The sequence below is a fragment of the Mercenaria mercenaria genome, chromosome 13, assembly GCF_021730395.1.
Source record: "Mercenaria mercenaria strain notata chromosome 13, MADL_Memer_1, whole genome shotgun sequence".
In the NCBI taxonomy this organism is placed as follows: Eukaryota; Metazoa; Mollusca; class Bivalvia; order Venerida; family Veneridae; genus Mercenaria; species Mercenaria mercenaria.
In genome coordinates, this window is record NC_069373.1 from 62,711,154 (window position 1) to 62,718,826 (window position 7,673).

The following is a 7,673-nucleotide window of genomic DNA, read 5'->3' on the forward strand; positions in this document are numbered from 1 at the left end:
TTAAAAATAAATCAAATATCCGCTTGCCAACAGCACTTATTAAATACATCTTTCGGTTCCCTGGTTACTCATTTATACGTCTTTGTTCATTTCTGAGAAAAAAGTTTTAAACAATGATAAATATTGACCATTGCGTCAATCAAAAACGATCGGGTCGAAACGGGCCATCCAAAAGCTTCTAGCTTCTTGAAGTTTAACATCGGCTTTATCTCGTTATTTAGATACTATTCTTAGAAAATGATCAGGGTGTGTAAATTTCGAAGTATCACGGGGCTATTTCAATAATTCAACACAGCTGTATGTTGCGATACAAGATTTATGTCAAATCGTAGGGAATGTTTTTACCTTTCCACTTCCAAGAGCTTCATACAGCTTCTGTCCGTTTACAATCTTTCATCTTATAAAAAACAACAGTCCTGTCTGTCTTGTCGGTAATTTCTGCTATATAGTTGCCTAGAAACTGTAAATTGAATGTGTCAATGCTTCCGGAGCCGTCTTAGACAAACAGACACAACATAACATCTGATATTGAAATTTGCTATAGATCTAGACAAAGTGATACCTTCTTCTGAAAATTCTTCTTCCGCCACAGTTTCGTATCTTACTTCCTCGACATTTGTAACAAACATTTTCGCCTGGCCAGAACATGCTATGGCATTGTGAGATAAGGTTAGTTCCCTGTATGGAATTAAATAAAGGTAAAGGTAAAGATAAAGATAAATTTTATTTACCTTCGCTTTGTGAAACAATGAACATAAGCCCTGTAGAGCTTTTGAGCAACCCTATTTTAAGAACAGTTAAAACCAATTATGCCTTACCCCCAGCAATTTGCTAGTACCCATTTACAGCTGGGTCGACTGAGGCAATCGTGATAAAGTGCCTTGGCCAAAGATACACCGCAACGGGAGTAGCCAGGAATAGAACTCGGGGCCTTCACCTCCGTAGAAAAGCGTATTAGCCCTCTCGACCAATGCGTCCACATCCTGCAACTTGAATTAAATCTAAAAGACGATACTTTGGTACATCACGAAGTAAAACAATAGCAGACTTACTTTGAAGTCACCTTTAATATGTATAAATGAAAAGTATTTTTGTTAAGATCATACCATACAAACAACCAACCAGGAAGTAAGAACAGTCTAATCGATATTGTGAATGATGTGACATTTGGTCACGTTAGTTGTAAAACAGATTTTAAATGTGTCTTTGTTAGAAATCAAGAGAACCATTGCACGAAAATCCTCGTGATGATATAGGAAACGATCCATGCTTGTAGCTCTCAAAATTGTATGAGACTTTCTTGGCACGAAGGTGCTCATATGGATTGAAACAAGCATGAGGTAATGTATGTATGTCATGTTTATAGCATGTATATGTACGTCTTTGATTTTTAATTTTTCGTTTAGGTTTTAAGTTGGTATAATATCTAAAGGCTGTTTAAACGTGCAAGATGTTGCAAAATGGAAAATGATAACATTTTCACACTGAATCATTTTCTTCCCAATTGCTGATGATATTTTACACTATACAGACAGCGTCAAAACGACACAGCGGCTATTGATACATGTAATTATTCTGCCAGGAAATTCATATCACCATGTATCAGTTTTCGGATAAACATGACGTTTGATATTTACATTTGCAATTGATCGGGATAAAATTCCAGTTCCGCGTGATATCTCCTGCTGATAAATCTTCCCTTTTTACAACAGCTCCGTACTTCATTTCCTATTGTATTTGACATGTGTAACACGCCTTTAAACCAGGTCAGAACATTATGGTAAATAGTACATTAAATTAAAGTGATCATATTCTTGAAATGATATGTGTGTATCATGGCTGGTTCCATGTAGGGAATAAAATCTTTCAGAAGATCTTTAAATTTATGCATGGCTCTGTGGCTGTGTTTGAGGGGCTTCCGAGAAATCTACCCTTGCCTTTTATCTTTTATAGAAAACTAAGTCAGACTTAACCGAGACTGTTGATGACAAATAATGTAAAGTATAACACTCTCACTCTACCTAACAACGTCTTTAGAAGAATGTAAACAACGAATTCTTAATCTTGATTGAAATAAACACGAAGCACAAACACATTTTTCTGAAACATATCGAATACTAGTAGAGCTATCACTTTGAAAATTAAACTTGTTTATTTAATTTTCTTACTAAAGAAGTCAAATGGTAACTAAACGCTTCCATTTATGCATGAGAAATAAAATCTATAAGGACGCTTTGATTGAATATGTCCATGACAAGTAGTGAAATGTGCAATTTAAAGTAAGTTAACTGGAATTAACTTCGATGAAATACTACAAAAGAGAGTCAAAGAACAGGGAGACTATTTTTAGCTGTCTCATGTCACTTCAAAAATGCTGTTGCTATGGTAATTAAATTTGTTTAAAAGTACACATCTTTAAGTGTTGTCTTGCTTCGTTTACTTGCTAACACGAAGGACATTTTAATTTTGTAGTTACTTCTGAGACATTCTTGGATAACTTGACCACTTAATATTTTATAACAGCATTGCCTTACAATAATACATTACAATAACAAAGACCGACATCATTTAGATTTAAACTGAAACCGGAAGAAATAACAATTGTAGGACAGATTCTAGCATTTGTAAGTCAAGTAATGTTGAGGATAATTATCGTTAATGAACTTTTGATTGTACATAGTAATTACAGTCTTCGAACAAATAATTGCTACTCTAAAACCTTTTCTACACCCACTATCAATTTGAGTACAATGTTTTGAGGATGTCCACGACAGTCAAATTGCTACTAGTATTATAGGAATGTTTAGTGTGGTGTGTGTTTGTCTTTGTGTGTGTGGGGGGGGGGGGGGGGGGGGGGGGGGGGGAAATGCATGCATGCATAAAATTCGCAAAGTCACTTGCAAACTGACTAAATTTTGAAGAACTTATGTTAATTTGTACGTTATTTTGCAAGTATTATGTCATGTACTACAGCTGAAAACAATGATAACAATGGGTGTTCCGGTTGTAAACAAAGCAATATAGGGATTTATTTTTCGCTTCTGTGAAAATCTGTAAAAAATGTTTAGAATTCTTCATTTGAGAGGTGATGCCAGTATAATTTTGAGTTGTTTACAGAACATCAAGTTGCTTAAATACACTGAACTATAAAATACAAAAAGATTATTGACCTGCATTGGCTGAAAATGGTTAAATTATAAAGACTCCCCACGCCCGCTACATACCACAATACGAAACAGTATTCTGACAAATCTTTTCGTCTGACGACAGACACACACGTTCTGAGTGCAAATTTATTCATTTGTTATAAGTGGATCTAAGGTATTCTTTGTTGAAGAACTGTTACTGAATTTCTTTATTTTGTGTATCAAGTGACGTTATGCTGCACTTTAAACCACTTTGTCTGTTTGTTTTCATATGGATACACTGCAGTAGCAATTAATTTACATTATACAGAAGTGAATCTGTAGCGTTATTCTTAATTTTCTAGTTAATATGGTTACTGTAAACTAAGAAGATTTTTATCGAGACCATTTAAAATTTATGCAACGTTACCTGTTAAGAATAAAAAGCAACGATTTAAAATGAGTTTGATTTATTAAAGTGTGATATATTTTATTGTTTACTTGACATGTAAATTATAACTTGAATTTGTAAATCATATTCCGGTACTTATTACATGTGAAAATGTTGCGTTCTGCTCAGCCTAGGGCTAGAGGACGTAGACGTTAGCTTGCATTTCCACTACCGTCCATGAACAGGGCCTGCAAAGGTTTATAAAAAATGGTAAAGTTTTCAACGGCGAACATTGTCTATCATGTCGAACACCACGCAAAAAGTGTAGGTGAAACAGAAGCACTAATCGCGAGATGTTGGTTTGGTGTTCACATTTACATCTAAATTAGTTGCTGCTACCACAAACTTTCGGAAACAAAACTGTGACGTTTGGAATTTGGAGACAAATAATTTTAGATACTCTCAAACTATATCCTTGACGGCTAGAAGAATCTTTTCAAAATTATTAAATATTTTAGAAATGTGTAAACGAGATCTCTTTTTGTTTTTTCAGAATTATGTTTTTTTATATACATCACTGACTTTAATTTTTGAAGATTTTAACAGTAATTTCCAACACAATGGTTGTATAAATAATATTCTATCGGAATTGATTTAGAAGTCACGACACTTATTGTAAAGTCATTCCCAAACAGTACATTTTGAAAGCGCAGAATACACCAGGAAGTCATGAAACTTCAGGAAATGATACTCATTTTTTAACAAATTTAAATGCATGCTATATTTATAAGTATCAGTTTCATGATTTAGCTGCACTGTGAAAACAGCTTCAAGTGTTTAAGGGAGATCTATAGCGCGCTTTTTAGAAAAGGCATAGTAAAATATCCCACCTATTTTTGCAAATGAAATTCATTTACAATCACTCCGATCGTTCGTTCTGGTCACTCTTTAATCAAAATGTTCAATCTTGACTGATATACGTACCTCTGATAAACCAGATTTTGTAACAGATGATAATTTTAGACACATGCAGTTTTTACCTGATGATTATGTTGTTGATACGGATTTAAAGAGATATTCTCAAGATAAAGGTCGCCTGAATAATAACGGTACTTTACTGTTAGATTTATGTAAACAAACTGGACTACGTATATTAAACGGTCGTGCGGGAAATGACAATTTAAAGGGACAATATACTTTTGTTGGACACAGAGGATGTAGTTTAGTGGATTATGTTGTAGGAACACAAGAATTGTTTAAATTTGTTAAAAGCTTTGATGTGTCGGAACCAAATATATTGTCTGACCACTGTATTGTATCATTTTCATTTGAATTTAACAAACCGTTTGAATACGAAACTGACCATAAGTATGAATACGTGAGTTATAAATATGTATGGTCTAATGATCTAAGAGACGAATTTGTTAAAGGTTTATCGTCGGATGATTTTGGGCAAAAAATTAACTGTATTAATGAAAATTTAAACTCTGTAGAAAATACCCAGGACCTAGATGAATGTATCAATTGTTTTTCCGAAGTATTAGATGAAGTTGCTTCTCCGCTTGTTAAGAGAAATATTAAGCAAAATGGAAGTATAAATATAGTACAATCCGAAAAATCTTGGTTTAACCAAGAATGTTTTGAAAGAAAACGACTTTTAATAAAATGTTTAATAGGTATAGAACAAATAAAAGTGAAGAAAATCGGATACATTTAGTTAATGACAGGTCAAAGTATAATTCATGCATTAGAAAGTGTAAATTTGAATATGATAAAGCAGAAACATTAAAGTTATCAAAAGCAAGATATAAACATGCAAAAATGTATTGGGATATGTTAAAAAAGAATGCTGGTATTAAACAGTCAAATGTGCAATTAGATGCTTTTGAACAGTATTTTAAATCTGTCAATAACCCAAATAGTCAGTTTTATACACCCGATGATGATTTTCTGTACTTTATTGAAAGATATGAAAAAAATGATTTCAGCATTATGTTCGATGAATTGAATATAAATTTTGTCGAAGACGATATTTTTAAAGCGATAAGACAACTTAAGTCTGGAAAAAGTAGTGGCCCTGATTTTCTTTTAAATGATTTTTTTATACATGGTAAGCATGTGCTGGTGTCGCCTTTAACCAATTTGTTCAATAAAATGTTTCAACAAGGATATTTTCCTGAGCGTTGGTCCGAAGGCTTTGTTATCCCTCTGCATAAAAAAGGTAGTATTAACGATGTTAATAATTACAGAGGTGTCACATTACTCAGCACGTTAGGTAAATTATTTTCTCGTATATTGAATAATAGGCTATCAAACTGGGCTGAAAAATATGGTGTTTATGTGGAAGCGCAAGCTGGATTTAGGCCGGGCATTGGAACTGTTGACAATATTTTTGTATTACATGGTTTAATTACACATATGCTTAACCACGGGAGACAACTGTTTTGCGCATTTATTGATTTTACAAAAGCCTTTGATTATATTGTTAGGGATAACTTATGGCTAAAAATGATTAAACTTGGCATACGTGGTAATATTTTAAACATAATACGTTCTATGTATACATCTGTCAAATCTAGAATTAGATACTGTAATATGTTAAGCAATGAATACGAATGTACACTAGGCGTGCGACAAGGGGAGTGTTTGTCTCCCTTTCTTTTTTCAATGTTTTTAAATGATTTGGAGGATAGTTTCATTCAGAATGAATTAGAGGGAATAGATGTTAATATGTTCAAAATATTTTTGATTTTATATGCGGATGATATTGTTATTTTTGCCAACAGTAGTGAGGAATTGCAAAAAGGTTTAGATAGTCTTGCTAGTTATTGTGATAGATAGAAATTAACAGTTAATACTGCCAAAACAAAAATTATGATTTTTAAAAAAGGTGGCAGACTACCAAGTAATTTAGTGTTTAAGTACAATAATAGTAAGATTGACATTGTAAATAAATTTACATATTTAGGCATAGTGTTCACTACGGGTGGTTCTTTTACAGAAGCCCAAAATACCATTGCAGGACAAGCAATGAAAGCTATTTTTAAAATGAATAAATATCTATGTAGATTTGTTAACATATCGCTTTCCCATAGATTAGAGTTATTTGATAAACTTATCATGCCTATTATAAATTATGCTTGTGAGGTTTGGGGTTTTATACACGGTAATGCTGTAGAAAGAGTACATATGCAGTTTTGTAAACGCATTTTAGGCGTGAAAAAGACTACACAAAATGATTTTATACATGGTGAGCTAGGTAGGCTCTCATTCCAGTCAATGCGTTTTTATAACATACTATAATACTGGATCAAAATACTACATACAAATGAAAACAAATATGTTAAGAAAGTATACACTTTATTGAAAAATGACTGTGAAGATAACCCTAACAAACAAATTGGTGCTCATTAGTTAAAAATCTTCTATGTACATTAGGATTCTATGATGTATGGTTTATGCAAAGTGTTGGTAACACTGACCTATTTCTATGTCATGTGAAGCAAAGGTTAAAAGATCAGTTTGTACAAAATTGGTCGAGTAGGCTAGAAAACTCAAGTAGGGCCCTGTTTTATAGACAAATATCAGACTTTAGGTGCCAACCATATCTCAACTCTATTAATGTAAATCGATTTTGTAATAGTGTTACTAAACTGAGAGTATCATCTCATAAATTGCATATTGAGACTGGTAGATGGACTAAACCAAGTAGTACACCTTTGAATGATAGAAAATGTTTCGTTTGCGATGACGAATTTCATTTTGTATTGGAATGTAAACTATACACTGATTTAAGAAAACGTTTTATACCAAGCTACTATTGGAAGAGACCAAATATGCCAAAATTCATTGAATTACTGAATACGGATAACATATGCTTAGCTTGGAAGTTTGGAAAATTCATAAACAATGCCTTTGAACTTAGAAAAGAAAAGTTATATGCCGATAATAATACTTATAGGAATTGATGATTGAAGAAGAGTTTGATATGTATGTTTTACTCGTGTATAGTTTTATCATTTGGAATATGCATAGTAAGTCGTGCCTTTATTTTGATGAGAAAAAACATATAAGTTCGGTCTTATTTATAATGCTGACGGTATATTGTGCTCATTATACTTGTATGTATCAGTTACTATTTATGTTTTGACCTGTGT